This window comes from Dermacentor variabilis, chromosome 11 (genome assembly GCF_050947875.1).
Source record: "Dermacentor variabilis isolate Ectoservices chromosome 11, ASM5094787v1, whole genome shotgun sequence".
NCBI classification, from domain to species: domain Eukaryota; kingdom Metazoa; phylum Arthropoda; class Arachnida; order Ixodida; family Ixodidae; genus Dermacentor; species Dermacentor variabilis.
This window is the reverse complement of record NC_134578.1, coordinates 108423349-108440652: the sequence shown is the minus strand read 5'-3', so window position 1 is coordinate 108440652 and position 17304 is coordinate 108423349.

Below are 17304 nucleotides of genomic sequence, written 5' to 3'. Positions count from 1 at the left end.
GGCAAAATGTGAGCGCCAATTATTTAAAAAAGTTATTCTGATGTTGTAATAATGGTGAAGATAATAATGGTGAAGATAATGGTGGTGGTCATGGTTCCACTGAACCATGACCACCAAAAGGATAACAACGTATGTGTAATGTTGAATAACGCAGCAGCTTTTGCTTACCTAGAATGAGCCTCATGCAATTCTTCTAGATAGCACATAGGATATCGTCTACATCAACTGAGTTGACCAGCGTTAGAGAAGCAGTCCGCTACGTACTACAAAAGAACCCTGAAAACGGGCAATATTTTATGGCTCAGAACCGGAAGCGCAACTGATAAACACTTCTATGAAGCAAGAAACAGAGTATAGCACTTTGGGGCCCTATAACGTAAAACTATTCCAATGTGTTTTTATTCCAATCTCCTGACGTCCAATTTTTGTAACCGCCGACGCAAAAATCGGGCGGTCACCCACAGGGTTGTTTGAACAGACCAATCAAACGTTCTCCTCGTTCATAGGCTGTCACTTTTGTTGGCTTGAAAAGCAAAAAAAAAAAAAAAACATTGCCTACCCTGAGCGGCTTGTCTTACCTAATTGGCTGACAAGAGGTGAGGAGCACGCTCAAGTGGACAGGCATTCGATGGGGCCGAGCCACTGCACTGGATATCGAATAACCGGACGAAGAGGGTGGTGCCCGCGTCTCCGATTGGTCCGCTTTCTCTTACTTAGCTTGCGGTGGCTGGTCAAAAAGCGCGGTGGCATACAACGCAAGCTTAAGAATGAAGCTGAAACGGATCCTCAGCAAAGAAGAAATGGGAAGGCGAGGCCGTAACCGTGCCTAAAGTGCTCGAAAACGTTACATGGCCGCGCAAAATGTTTATTATACGTAAATAAACACATGCTCTCCGGCAGGTGCGAGTAGTCAGTGCCTGAGCGATCGGCGGCAGCCATCTTTTATTCCTTTCGAAACGGGGCAGCGTGCGGCTATTGAGAAGAAAATTCACTTTTTTTCGGCATATTAATGCATCTTTAACGTGTAAACGTCCCTTCGACGAGGTGAGTTTTTGCAGTTTTGTGACGTCGCGTGACAGGCAGGTGAAGTAGGTGCAGCCCGAAATCTTTAGAGCAATAGCCGAGGGCTAATGGCGAAAAGGCGTCGAATCAGAAATAACTATTTTTCTTTTCTTCGGTCAAATCAGTGCGTACACGTCATATCATATGGGTAGCTAAAGCGGTTTTGGTGACGTCGCGTGACAGACAGCGGAAGTGAGGGTGGTTCAAAAAAGTTTTTCACCAATCGCGGAAAGCTGCTTGCAGAATTCGAATGAAAAGATTGAAATAGTTTTATGTTATAGCGCCCCTGGTTAATGACATAATCGCTGTGCTTGCTCAGGTGTCTTAGTCGGGGCATACGATCTCGCTACAGTGGATTGTTAGCCTTTGTAGAATAGCTCCTAATGAGCAGGCTGACGCAGAGGCAAAAATGGCGAACACCGACGGCCATATTACAAATATTACCTTTTCTTGGAACGACATAAACGCCTTGCTCTATAACTCCTACCAATAATTCTATGGCATGACAATGGGACGACCCCGACCATTGGAAATAGCATCTCCAAGACTTGAAGCGGGCTCACAATTCCTGCTCAAACTTCGGATGCGAGAAACCAGGAAACACTACTCCCTCGAATACTAATTCTTATGAATTAGGGCGAGTCTTCGTTGGAATAAAAAAAAAGTAGCAGTTTCGCTAGAAAGGCCATAGCCTTTCTAGTCATAGCAGTTGCGAGAATTGCCATAGCAAATAAGTGAACAGCTATACGAAGTAAGATGAGTAGCTTTATTGGCCTTATAAACTTGTAAACATAGGCATACGAACTAAATTAACATTCATTGTGTCACGCACGCACAAGCAAACATGAACCATCTGACTCGATAACCCCGAAATCTCGCTGTCAAATGAGCCTTTTCGCGCTGCACCGCACAGCCTGATGGAAACGAAAGTCAAAACGCTGGCGTGAGGAAACGCGGCAGCAGCACCGAGCGAAGTTACATTGATGCTGTTCATCGCTTGAACGCAAAGTTAGCGCCGAGAACACACTGCACGCGCAAAGCTACGCGCCACTGACGCACCTAGACTCAGCTCCCAACGCAGATCGCCCTGAAGATACGGCCGCTCGACCACACCGGAGTGCCTCCCCTTTCTCACTTCCTCCCCCTGTGCCTCGAAAGGTTGGGAGCCTTGCGCACGAAAGATGGCGCGCTACCTTCCTGCTTTCGTCTCTTTCGCGCTGGCAAGTTCGTACGCTCCCCTCGCACGAATTCACTCACACGTACAACGTTGGGCGCGCGTCAACAGTGAACCTCACGGCGAAGGCGACGGCAGAAGTGCACTTGCAGTGTCGATATAATTGTTATTGCAATAAAAAAGACCCTCACTTTAGCGCCTGTCTCATTCCCTATGTAACCAAGCAAGGGAAACAGAAGTTTACTGTTTACAGTTTTGACTCCCGCCTCTTTTCGGAAGAGAGTATTTTGGGTGCGTGCAGACAGGTTGACCATGCCCAACGCGCTATGAAATCAATACTGAACTAAATATATAACAGGAGCTTAGGCGCTTGCCGCTGAAACATCTGTGGTATGAAAACGAGAAATATGTTCGTACGAGAATGTCTTGCGTGGACGCCATTACGCCTGCGTGTAGTGCGTCTATAGTGCACAAAAGCGCATTGGTCAATGTGTGTAACGCCGCTCATTGTACTATGTTAACAGTCACCTGCCACCTACCTCTCTTTCTCTCTCTGTCTTTCCCACTCCCGCTTACCAGCCTGGGGAGTAGCAGATTAGACACGCTTTCCTGGCCTATCTATTCTTCTTTCTCTTTATTAAAATTTCCTCCCCCTCTGGTGACAAAAGTTGCTATGGCAAAGGTGCAGTGAAGAGCGGCACAAAGGCCGTGACCGAAATTCGCATGACGTTTGCTTTCAATCTCTGGCCTCTTAGCACAGCAGCCCGATGCTCTACTAATTGCACCATGGACAACACAGTGACCCAAGTTGGCGTAAAACGGTACGGTTGGATGCGGGAATAGATAGGTAGCAAAAAGTAAATGAAGCATGCTAAGAATGTTAACCACAATAAAAATGTTGGCCAAATAGAGTTTTTCATTTAATGCTTCCAGTCATTGGTCGCGCTTTGGCTCAGCCATGACACGATGCTGCGCGAAAACAGATGTCTCTTTCTTGCCTTTTTACATCGAAAATTCTAAGCAGGACTGCATAGCCTCCTAATGCAACCACACGAATTCAAGTTGCACTGGCCTCAGATAACCACCGACAGTTACACTCCTTGCTTAAAGCGTCACAGCATCGATTCAGACGAAATGACTACGATGCTTTGCTCTTCCAGAGTTCACATTGCCCTACACGTGTTTTCTTCTTCTTCTTCGAGAGAGAAATGCTGCACAGGATGGCAGGAAAGTTAACCAGAGACAGTTCCTGTTAGACAGGCGTCACAGCGGGAAAGAGTAGAGAGTTAAAAAACGAAATCGGGCCAATAAGACCAGTCGCTTTATAGACTTGGACGAATCTTTCGTCGACAATTACGAAACTCCGTAACGCAATATTTAAGCGCAGATCTTTAGCTGTTTTGATTTTGCAATACGTGAGGCAAATAATTTGATAGAAACATGCCTGCCTGTACAGCTACAGCCTGTGCTGGGCAGTTTGTTTAACGGCAGCGGTAAACGAAGCGCTTCCACCTGTGAGTAGCGTGACTGGTGCGGACGATGTGCAGCGCGGGACATTGCATCGATGCTTGGGCGTGTTCCACAGTAGTTGCCGCAGATAGACCTCCCCTCAGGCAACGCTTTGCTTGCAATATGGTATGGGCGGACGCGCTCACTATACACCTTACAGATGGAGTCATTGGTGAATGGATGACGGCGCGCTACCCTGGCGCCACCTCTTAGCCGCCGCAGAAATACTTCCGCTCATGTAGCGCTGTTTCCTCGGTAGCTACCCTCCTCCTCCGCTTTCCTCCTTATGCTTCCGCTGTACCTTCCTCTACTTTCCTGCACCTCCCTCTCTTCATATCACTGTTATCCTTTCTGCGATGCTCTCGGCTTTCGCTATCTTTCATGCTCCCCTTGGTGTAGATCATTGGTTTTGTTTCCCCGACGCACCTGTACACTCCAACTCGCTGCGCTTTAAAAATTATACAGGAATGCGCTGCATACCCAGCACCGTCAGAACTGGAGCTGGAGGTGCGGCTCCACACTTTCGGCAGCACGCACTTGAGGGCATTAGCAGTGAAGGTACCGGGCCGCTCTTTCGGCAGCACGCACTAGCGGGTGTTCGTGGCGAAGTCTAAGTCGTTTTGATGAGAACAAACTGAAATGTCCTCCTGGCATCAACGGTTAGCTGCGGCTTGTGTTGCTCTTTGCACTGCGGTCTGCTGAGCTCAACGTAGCGTGGTTGCAGCGGCGCAAATATCTTTACCATTCGTTTCTTCAGCAGCGCTTCTTGACCTGCGTACAGGTGCCATCATATATACCGAAAGGTAAACACAAGTATGGATGCTTCGAAGCACATGCCACAACCCTTGACGTGTGGCGCGATCCGATGCAAACTCAAGAAAGAATGGCGCAAAACCATACCTGTTTTCGGGGTGATAGTCTTTTTCCGTATGGAATACAAACACGCCAAGCATTCAGCACATTTAAGATATGATGCAACTGTTACATGTCCTGACACCTGGTACAACATAACGCAACTGGAATGCAAAGTTTGCACGCATCAACCCTATGCGCATCTCACATCGTGTGAAAAGTAGACCAATACGATGAAACTGCCGAATGGCGTGCCACCTGGTACAATAATATACAACTGCAAAGCAAAGTGTGCACGTATCGACGCCAGACGGCGCGCATTTCGCATCCTCTGACTACTCGCGCGGTTGGACGCCTTTATAGGGCATGCTTCTACGAGAGCTAGCAAGCACTGGCGTGGCCCAGTGGTAGATTCCCTGACTCCAGCCCAGAGGGCCAGGGCACTGGGTATCTTTTTTCTCATACCGGGCCATATCTTCGACGGACACCGACGGCGGCGGCGACTGTGGACAACATCGTCAACTGAACCGGCTATTGTATTGAGCCCGTAAAGCTTATGCTGTAAAATAAATAGAGTGGAAGCGGAGAGAGGGAGGAGCCCAAACACGCACATTATGAAGTGGTAGGGCGCGCCATTCTCAAAGTCTATCGTGAACGTCCGTAGACCGCAGGCAGCTTGGCGCGAATAAAGCCTACGGAGCCGAGGGTGTTTCGGAGCATGGGCCTAGAGATTTTAGGGTCTGGTAATAGACAATTGTCCAATTGGTCCAGCACTCTGCTCGTCACTTGCCCCTCGGTAGCATAGCGCGGATGGACACAGATAATGTATGCTAGCGTGTCATCACCGCTGGATGTGATGCACACGGAGCCGTTGTACATTCCAGTAACGAAGCCATAAGAATTTCTAAACACAACGCCTTGCCACAGGCGGTATACTATAGCTTGGTCCGTTCACGTCGTGGTAACCCAACCGGTAGATGCATCTGTATATCCGAAGACAGGTGCATGCGACACATGGTGAGAACGTTCGAGTCTGACAGGGGCAAGGTGCATTCAAGAAACATCGATCTCAGCCTAGCCGCAGCGTCGGTTTGCGAGAGCGGAATCCAAACAGATTAACCACTTTCATGTGCAGATGCCGTGGCTTCGTCAGCATGGTCATTCTCATGCCCACGTAAGGATGATAGTGTCATGTAGGTCTCGACGACGGCAGCAAGCAGGCAGCACACTACTATATTTCAAAATGAATACACAGAAATATAATGATGCACATTTTGCGTGGATACACTATATATATATATATATATATATATATATATATATATATATATATATATATATATATTCGGGTGTGCTTATTTTGATTTACCCTATTATCTGAATCCTTAGCCCTGTAGCTAGCTTGGCGACCATACTGTAAAAGCCTGCGTAAGTTGCAACGCAAACTAAAAATCGCATGAAGGTTTCCCGATTTACATAATTAATAGTGAGTTTTAATGATGGAACAGCATTTGAAAGTTTTCTTATGAAGCTATATTTGCTTCCAGATTTCTGCACCAATAAATGATTCGGAGCTTTCACCGTACACATTATGAGTTTTTGGAAAGTTGAATCTAATGTCCGTTGTAGGGGTGACAAATATTGATGAGAGATGTGGCTTGTTCGTGGTTAGCATTATGTGTGTTAGTACAGCTGTGTTATTGTCGCGAGGTTGAATAAGTGGCATTACATTTAACTGTGCTAAAAGCTATGCAGAGGGCGCGTCCTTTGTGGCCGATTTAATGATTCTCACAGCACGTGTGTGAATTTTCATTAATGGGTCATTGTGTGCAAGGCGTAGGTGAAACCCCAAGATTCTGTGCGATGTGGTAAACAGCAATGAAAACTACTAAAATAAATGAAACTTAACGTTTGACAATTGAAATGCTTCCGTTCCTTTAATCAGGTATAAGAAAGAAATTTTTTAATTACTTGTTCAATATGCGGAGCCCAGTTTAGTGCCTAGTGAAGGCCTATGTCGAGATATTTATGACTAGTAATTTGTTGAACTTGTGTATCTCCGAGATACAAGTAGCGCTTCATAGGAGTAGTATTCTGGTTAGAAGAAAATAATACATGATTGGTCTTTTTGAAGTATACAATAAATTTGTTACTTTCGAATCATGTTGAAGTATTTTGCAGCTCACTTTGAGCCATTTCTTCTGCTTCCAGTAGTGACTGTCGTGGAATCATTAGAGCTGTATCATCCGCGCATAAAATATAATGAGAAAATCTGAGTGCTCTTGGGTAATCGCTGATGAAAAGAGATAAGAGCACTAGACCACGTACGGATCCTTACGGCATGCCCATTTTAGTGCTTTTAGTGGAGATTCTATTCGTCTTACTGCAACTCATCTTTCTTTTATTTCTTAAATACCTGCAAAAAAAATCCAAGGGTTTGTCCTCTAAAACCATAATGTTATAATTTTCGCAATATCATACTGGGATCTATCGCGTCAACCACTTTTATTATATCCGTGTATACGGCGAGTGCGAAGTAGTTCTTGTTAAGTGTTTGGTTTATAATTTCTGTTAGGGAACTAATTTAGTGCATTAGTCACAGAGTAACGACATCCAAAACCGAGTTCTGCGTTTGGAAGTATGCGGTATTTTTCAAGATAGATTGTGACCCGCTTTGCAATGAGGCTTTCGAGGAGCGTATTAATTATCGTTATTGGTCGATAGTTCGCTAGGTTATTTGGGTTATCTGCTTTCTATATTGCTACTACTCTTCCGACTTTGAGCTGGCCAGGTTATGTACCCATATAATGAATTCATTGAACAAGTTTACAGGCAGTAAACCCAAGATGTAGATGTTTTTTTTTTGAGTAAGCTTTATCAGGGATACAGCCACAGAATGTACAGGACACGTACTGTGCATGCAGCAGGAGGTGTATGAGCACTTCACTAGAAATTATCCAGCGAAATGAATAAGCTACATTTGTTGACGCGATATTAAGCTGGAATACCTAACTTATGCCACAGCTAGTGTTCGTATTGCAGCGTAATTTTGCAATCTCTGTCAATCCTTATTCATGGGGATCAGATTCCGTTATAGCCACTCATGGAAACAGATGACCCCCCTATTCGTCCTGCCCGAGAGTGACGTACGATAAAAACCCATAACTTTTCGAACATAAGTGAAAAACTTCGATGTCGCCGATGACCTTCGCGATTGGAAGTTAGCGCACCGCCTTGTTTGGGACAAGAGCAGCTCGATAAACGCCTTGCGCGCATCGTTCTTCGGGTTTTTTGGTGCGCACAAATATTTTTTCAGGGATGTGACCTTCCATATTGTAGGGCTTTGATATGACGTTAGCTGGCTTCGCACTTGCAAGGTTCTTCTACGTTTGCCCGCGCAGAGGAAAAGGAGCGAGCTGCTTTAAGAAAGACGCTGAACTCCTGGATTGCCTGCCTAATATAGAGAGCCGCCTATTGTAACGCAGCTTGTGGGGCTTGTGTAAATTAATATATTTCTCTTGGCAACAACCAGGAGGTGCTGCTGGCAGCTACGGCTACTTCTTTGAAGATCGGGAGGCTTTACCCTGCGCCGCTCCAACCTGCCACCCTCGTAGAGAGTTGGGGCTCCTTTGCTTAGGCCAATCTCTAACGTTTTCGCTGTGTATATACGCAGACCTTCTGCCATAGTCAGAAGGGTTAGAAAACCTAATGTCTTGCTGTCCAGGCCTCTTTGCAGAATTCACGGACACCATGGCACTGCATAAGCACATGCATGAGAGGGTCAGGGATAGGCGCGACTTAAATACGATTATGTGGACTTAAATAGGCTTAGCTGGTATCAAATATCATATGTTGTTTACGGGGCTATTACAAATCGATTTGCCTCAAATAGTATTTGAGAGTAAACGACACAAAAGCGAAAGATAAAAAAGAAAATAATTCTGGCATTTCGCTTGCCAACGCAACGATATGATAATGAGGCAAGCCGTAGTGGGGGCTAGTGATTGTTTTGACCACCTGGTGCTCATTCATATACATCCAATACAAGGTGCACGGACATTTTTGCATGTCACTCTTGTAAATGCGTCCACCGCTACCTGGAATTGTTACCACAATGCCGAGCTTAGCAGCACAGTGCCAAAGTCACTATGTGAGCACGGCGTGTAGAAGCGAACGATTGTAAGCCAATAAATGGAAAGCAACTTTGCCGAGCTTTGTAGAACCGTTAGCCTTGAAAGTATTTTAGTTTGAAATGGTAATTTTGTAATCTTTGCTTTGTTCCCTTTCTGATTTTTCTCTTTGCCATAGTGACATCAACGGAAAAAGAAACAGAGCTGAAAAACTACAAGAGGAAATTCCATACTGTTATGAGCCCAGCGGATCTTTGGCAGAATAAAATTGGTCGCACTGGTTACGTTTTACTGGTCTAAAATGAAAATTCTTGAAAGCAATATTTAGAACATCAATGTGGCTAAATTGATGATCCACTTGTAGAAACCACTTCTTTTGTAGAATTTAGGTGACTAAGATTTAGGGGACTAAAAGCTAAGACTTTCTTTTAGTGAAATGACCTTATTTTTTGACTCTCTTGATGTAGTATAAACCATGTCCACGTGTTGACTTCTATACACGATATTTTTGAGGCACCCGGCCGCTTTATATAATCGAAGAAGGCAGCTGCAATGACAAAAGGATGTCAAAGAGCCAGTCCAGGTCGACTCCACCTGGTGCAGAGGAGTGTACTACAAAGCATCAGAATGCATTACCATGCAGTTTGGATGAGAAAAGTAGAATGGGGTATATTGGGTGTACCATTTGACTAAGTTTCTCCAAACTGTCAGAAGACAGTATGTCACACCAAGATGAAAATTCTCACTTGCTCTAGGCACTCATCTTGACATAGTATTTTCGTATTATCTCTCATGGGAAAGTCAAGATAAAGTATGCTACCTAGAGACAAACACGAAAGAGGAAGTGTCATTTAAGTCAGAAATATATTATAATGAAACGCTTATTAGCTTTGTAAGAAGTGACTGCTTTTTGTCTTGCCCCTCAACACATATATCCATGTGACAAAAAAAAAATAATACTGGACTGTATGTCTGGAACAGAAACTTTGTCTGCATCACAAGTTAAAAAATCAATTTTGCAATATGAAATGCAAGAAGGTGTAATGATTTGTGACTGCGGAACACATACATTTGTACACTGTTTGTTCTTGCGTGCTGAGGGAGCATGTTAAATAAGTATTTTTACTGTCCATAAAATTGATGTCTGCGTGACTGCGATGCGTGACAATAGCTTCAGTATTATTAGGACCACAAATCAGAACATTTTTGCGCTCATTTATGCACTAGAAGAAATAAGACTGCTGGTGTCCCAAGCAAATGCATGAAAGACTCATGCTATAAGAAATGATGCATACTTTTTTTGAGCGCGATCGTGATGCACCGCTTCACTACGGCAAAAATAAATGCCTGGAGGTACACCAAACTGAACACCAAAAAAATATGGGTGAGTTATCATGCGTGCAACTGTGCAATACATTAAATACAATACTTTCACTCCAATTTACCAAAGAGTATTCGGTTTTGTGGACGAAAGAAGGCGGTTGACTGGAAAGAAAATATCTTGATAGACTACTCAGCCACACATGGCTACGGCTACAAAGAGAAGGAAAATGTTCCACGCTTTACGATATATATATATATCTCTCTTTCGTGATTGTGAGTATATCGATGGCCTCGCAACTAAAGCTTTATCCCCGAAGCGCCAACGAAGGGTCTTGACTGCCCATATTGCAGGTTTGCGTGTTCATCGCAATACATACTTGCGATGAACACGGTGCCTGTGTTGACTAAAAAAAGCAACAGCTCATGCTTGCTTAGCTGCTAACGTAACTTAAGAGCACGTAAATGCAAGGGTGCAAATACTAACTACTGCAATTCTGTATTTTAAACGCTTTCATGAAGAACACAGATTTTCATGTCTTTCCTTTTTATTTATATTTTACACCTAATTTTCGAATTATGGATTCCTCTTAGGTAACAGAAAGGGGAACATTGGGCGCAGAGTACCCCAGATTTAAGAAATCATTATCGTTTACGCACATGCTCACGGAACCAGTTCATTAGAACCGCTCGCGGCTCTCGAAGCGGGAGCAAGGAGCAAATAATTCATTTCACTGTGTACAACGTGGTGCGCACCCTTTGTTTCATTTAGAAGCCACAGATTCGCTTGCAAACGAAATGTAATGTGGCACATGTAAAACAGTGGTTTCTCCCGTGAAATATTCATATGTGTGCTTCTAGCAGGTATTTCAAATGATTAAGGTGACTGAATCTACTTGCCAGCCAAATACGCCAGTGGAGGCAGGGATGTCTTCAATACAAACAACTGAGAGCATCTGCACGGAACACTTGTTCATCAATTGGCGGATGTGAACATGTGTTGTTATGCAAGACTCCTTAGGTTGATGTCTTTTGCAGGCGAAATTTTTATAAGGCTACATAAAATTAAAGCATTTTTGCACGTTGTAAATTTCTGGATTTCAGATAGAGCACACAGTGAGGTACTGTATTAGTCTTCCCAAACACATATATACTTGTTTTGATAAGAAGACATGATTCAGTTAAGCGCGATAGTCTTCCTTACTTTAGTGTACCTTAACCACTTCAGTAGGAAAAACGCTTTGATTTCAGGCAGTTGCTTCATTGCGCAATACCATATACATATATACCACATACATTCCAGATATACATAGCTGCATGCAAAATGCTCGGGCATGGAAGGGATATGTGGAACAGGACGGTGCCTTTCCCAATCTATGCTTTGCTTTGTTTTTATGTTTCGTGCACTGCCCTGCCTGCATTTATGCTTGTGTCTACTTAGATGCATCATATCCACCAAATCTGTTTTTTGGTTCACGCCTGAAGCCATGCTAAGAGTCAATTAGATTGCAGTTTCAACTAGGCACAATAATTGATCACGTAAGCATGCAAGGTGCTCCTGAGAATTACAGCGTTCAAACCTCAATGCAGAATGAAAAGCTACCATATATGAGACGAGGTTTGCTACGCCGGATTTATAGTCAATTTTCCTGGCAGTTTGATACTCCTTTTGATACACACTAGATATTATTGTAAATTTAATTTTACTTATTTCTGAGAAAGCGTAACTGATCAATCCAAACAGCACAAGGAAACAACTTTGATGAAGACGCCAACCGAATCGGAGGCATGCGGAGAGTCGTCTAACGGCGCGGGTCGCCATATGGGCGAGAAGACGGGGGAAATTAGATGGAATACGGCGGCGTCCACGAGGTGCGGCAGTGGCGAGTGACGTGGCCAATGCGGAGGCGACGGAAGCAAATGGGCTTGCAGTCCGTAGTTCTCCACTTGGTAGGGTTGCGGTATCTGGGAGGGGAATACAGATCGCCGTGAGGCGTCGCAGTCGGCACCAGTCAGGCGTCAGGTAGGGAGACGGAGCAAGCAGCAGAAAAGAAGTGTGCAAATACTTGCCGCACAACTGCCTGAATGAGAGAGATCGCCGGAGCTGGTTGGTGAATAGTGGGGCCAAGTTGGCATGGATGGAACGGCACAAGACTTGTGGCCTCGAGCTCGTGGCGAGCAATAGGTGCGACGTGCCCATTTAAGGGTGGGGAAGCGGTAACATCGACGCAAGATGACGTCGCAGCCGTGTTAGGGAGCCGGGAGAACTGTGGAATGACTCGGCGGCTTTTGGCGAGCTCAAAGCGGCGGCATTCCTTGACAATGACGTTGATGGTGAACACATTGTTGAAGACCAACAAATTGAACTCGTCGTCCGCGATCCCTTTGAGTACGTGACCGACTTTGTCAACTTCGGCCATTTTCTCGTCGACTTTCCGGCAAAGAGCGAGCACGTCTTGTATGTGCGAGACATATGATTAAGTAGAAGACCGAACTCGGGTGGAAGTTCTTTTCTAGCGGCCAGCTGCCGACTGGTGGGATTACCAAAGAGCTCGCTGAGCTTTTCCTTGAAAACATCCCAGCTAGAGATCTCGTCCTCGTGTGTCCGGAAGCAGACACGAGGAGTTCCGCCGAAGTAGAATAGGATATTCGCTAGCATAATGGTAGGGTGCCAGTGGTTGTTTCGGTTAACATGCTCATACAGGCTGAGCCAGTCCTAAACGTCTACATTATCTTGGCCGGAAAATATGCCAGGATCGCGGGGATTGATAACCGTAACGTACGTTGTTGTCGAGGTCGCATGAGTAGAAGGAGACGAGATGTCGTCACCAGGAGCCATGGCGGAAAGCAGGGCGGTGCGGCCGCTGTGGAGCTCCGTGGCGAGAACGGGGAGCGGCGCCCTCCACCAAAATATTAGGCGAACGAAGGATTAAGACTGGAGACTATTTACAACGTATATTTACAAGGAGTAACTACAGCGCTGGCCAGTTCAGCCAACAGTTCGAGAGCATTCGTCATCTTCGTCGGGGCGCCCACGTGCATCAGCCACAAGAAACACGCAATATGCATGTATCAATGTGATACACCTCTGTGCCGCTTTGAGACCGGGTGGGATATACTGCAGAACCACAAGATACATACTTAGAATAAATGGGATGCAGCCTATACATGAATACCATTATGTTAAATATTTTTGTAAGGAACACTAGACCTGCGGCCTCGCATAGGAAATATGGGGCACATTTCTAAGTGTACTGTACTCTCAGTCAGGAATATCCATACGTTGCACAGGACATTAGCAAATTATCTGCTGCCTTCAAATATGGCATGGAAAAAAGTTTCTTGCGCAGTTTATCTACGTTAGCAGCCTCATGCTTAGCAGGTCATCCGCTAACCTCTGTCATATATCTACATGCGTGTTGTGCTAGAATTGCGTCTGCTGGCCAGTAATGTGCCATATATTTCTCTTCGATCGTAGTGTCAAGCCTATGTGAGTTTGCGCACGTTTGTTGTGGGTAACTTTCCATTCTATGCTTTATTTTTGAAAGAAAGATGGAGCTAATTGTTATAAGGGGTATTTCTACACTGCAATACCGATGAAACTTTATGAAAAATACCTATATTCTATTACAAGATGTGTTGTAAAGCTCATCTACATCATTGTAATCTGACTTTATGTGTGTGTTGGTATGTTTTTCGAAATATTATTCAGTTTGTCTGGTGTCTGTTGAATGAAAATTTTGACCTTTTAAGATAAAAATGTTTCATTTGAGTAACTCGGCAACTACAGATTACATCCAATTCACTAAGCATAAGTGCAGGAGCTGCTTATGAAGAAATCGAATATTCTCCACATGTAAGTATTGCGAATCCCTTCTAACGTGACCATGGCTCCATATCGTGAGTGCTGTCACATTAGTGGGAACAGTACTTTGTTCTAAAGGAGTAGAATCTCTCTGTTAGGAGTACAAGCACTCTGTTTGGGGGAGTAGAAACACTTGGTTTAGAAGAATAGAAGCACTCGGTTTGCAGGAGTAGATGCACTCGGTCTGGAGCAGTACTATCACCCTTGTGCGGTGAGAGCATTAGTACCCTGCTGAAGAGTACTAGCACTCCCTTGCAGTTGAATAATAAAATTCTGTCGCGGCGAGTTATACTACTCTCTCAAAAAGGGTAGCTCTAGTCTGGAAAAGGGAGTTGAAGGTGAGACAAGCAGATATTCCCTCAAAGAATGTTCGCGGAACACTCTGGTTTTAGAGTGTACATGAGGCGTCCAATTCCTGCAATCTTTTCTTGATAACCAGGGAATACAAAGCACACGTAGGCCACTACACTCGTTGCAGACCCCTTACCCTTTACGTAGTGGCAACATGCCTTCTAGGTATCACACTATGACTCCACGCCGCGTACGCTCACTTTGCGTCGCCTTACCCCATCGCACTTCTCTGTCATACATAGCATGCATAGTAAAAGAACTGAACGACGGGGAACATAACTGTGCTTCGCTCTTGCCCCCTTTCCTGCAGAACATCCTTTTTGTCTTCTCCGGCGAATCAGACGCCGTTTGACTAAATGCGTGGCAAGTGCTAAACGCCCGTTTTACAGGCGTTTAAGTCGTGTTCAGTTGATCCTAATTCAAGTCAACCACCTGCCACGTAACTGTGAGCTCTGGCTTCAGTAGCTTGTTCAGCTTCACGCTGACAGCTGCTTTCTGCTGAGACGCGGAACAATCACACTATCACTGGGCGATTGGTATATATCGGGTTTTTTAACAGTTCTAGCCTAAAACGCCCGACTAATTTTAATTGCCTAGTCAAGCACTCACCTTGTAATATACAGTCATGATTGCCTGCCTCTTACAATCCAGTTGTCGGCGATTGGCGTCGGTCTTATGTTTTAGCCCGAAGCTGTCAAGGAGTTGTTGAGATCCTGTTCTGGAGCTCGTGGTTTGGACATGAGCATCACACAGACGGTCGCTTGCCTACGCCACTGAAGTACCTAAAACGCTCGCCTGCGATATACAGGTTCATCGTACTAAGCTTAATAAGCGGACCTATGTCGTCGTCCATGTGCGCCACCGAGAGTTATTGGTTGGTGAGGCGATGAAATCGGGAAGTCGAAAAAGACTCATTGGTGCGTTTTACATAGTTACAACTCAAACATGTCTATATGAATATCGGAGCAGACACCATGCCGGAGCGCTTAACATTTCAGATCCCATGTCGGAGAAAATACCTACAGCGTGCACGATAGTTGTTTTAAGCCCTCGTTTTCCCTAGGTCACCAGATGACCGCATCGAAATACCTTAATACTGCCAATCGCAACGGCTCACCTGTTCGCTGCACTCCCCCCATGGTCCCACTATCTTCCCGGGCTCCGCCTCTGATGTCGCACCCTCACTACCACATTCGACACAACTACGGTGCAATTGAATATCTGGGGTCGAATTTATAAAGTTCCTTGTTCGTAAGTGCTGTTTGCGATTGGTCAGCCGCCTTCCTTATTTATCCAGCATCAGGCTTTGCTAGCATCTGCTTTTCCAACCAGTTTCGGTGACATAACTTTTTTGTGAATATGTGCCACGGAGCCGACATTGTTACCACATAAGCCATTCACGTTGGCCCCTTTCATCGATTAGTAGGCTCTGCGTGACTATCACATTGCAGCGATTTGTGAAGCCTGTCCTTAATGAGCCGTACCGCTTCCACAGAATGAGGCGGTTGCGCTACCTCAAAACGGGCTTCTTTGCCCATTCGTCAATAGTAAGAGCCAGAACCGTCGTCGTCTAGGCGGGCGCTAGTGAAGTGGTCACTTCGTGGGAAGCACACCAACAATGCCCTTGCCGTTTCGAGAGGCAATAACATCCGTTCATTGAAGTATGGTTCTCGCTCACTAAATTGAAGCTCATCAAGTTGTCAAACAGCCCTTTACACAACAATATTTGTGTTTTCTGGAAACAAAAATGGCTCCTAGCAGGTGAGCATTTTGTCAAATGTGTGGTATAATTAAATGGCCCTCGAGCACTTTTCAATTCACCGTCTTTCTGTTGCACGTTGCATAGACTGTAGGCGCGAGGTATTTATTGCGTACGTCAAAACATCCATATGCAGACATTTAATATTTTAGTCATGCAAACTACAGCACTACACTTCATCGCTGCCGACGTATCATTGTTCAGTGGCTTTCACTGGAATTGTTAATGATGTTACCACTCGCGCTTCACTGGTTCGTTAAAAAACCATGTTGCAGATAACCACATCGCAAAGGCAAAATGTGATAAGTTGGCGTTTCATGTTAGCTTTGTTCGCTGTAATTTTATAATGACGCCAATATACACAAGCTATCAAAAACATTACAACCACAAAACATGGCAGGGGCTCTACACACTAAGAAAAAAAAATGAGTGCCTCTTACTCTTTTCGGAGAGTCTGGACTCTCCACGTATACGACACACTTTGTGGGAGACACCCGAACTCTCTTTCGGAAGAGAGTCCCGAGACTATCTGTGCTCGATACAAGGTGGTTACGTGACTCCACCCACAATAGTCATGCACACTGTTTTGTAGTAGTCTTTTAACCCTCTCAAAAGGGTTACACGACTTGTGCTGAAGGAGCCCGTTAGCTATTCTACATGAGTCAGGCTACTCAAGGTAAAGGGTCACATGACCACTGCTGAAGGATTCGGGTAACTATTCTTGGTGAGTCTGATGGCTCCAGCAGTGTGGGTCAAGTTACGTTAGTGCGTAGAGCAGGACCCATGCAAATATAGTAAAATAACAAATCCGTGTAAGTCGTTTGACTCTCGGATGGCAGTATCGAGCCGCTTTTCAAAATGTGTCACCAACTTTTGCTGTAAGTACACACGACTACGGCTATTTCTCAATATGACCACTGTGAAAAGACAACATATAAGAAAGAATCCAGAAGAAAGAATCCATAGCAAACTTGCCATAAAGTACATGGCAGGTTAGCACCAAAAAGATATTTCATCACCCTTTGTTATTGTCTTCTGGAATATTCAAATGTATCAGTCAGCACAGAATCACCATGAGAGCAAGACAGTTCTCATTACTATTAAACTGGAATGAATAGCCAACCAAGAAAAACAGTCTTAAATAAACATCCAATATGTAGCGTGCAGGTGCATATGCATGACACTGCAACGCCACTCAGAACTATAATGACACCCCAAAATTTATAACTCATGTGGAAGTTCAATTCACCATTGCACTTGTCTGCTATAATATGTCAAATAT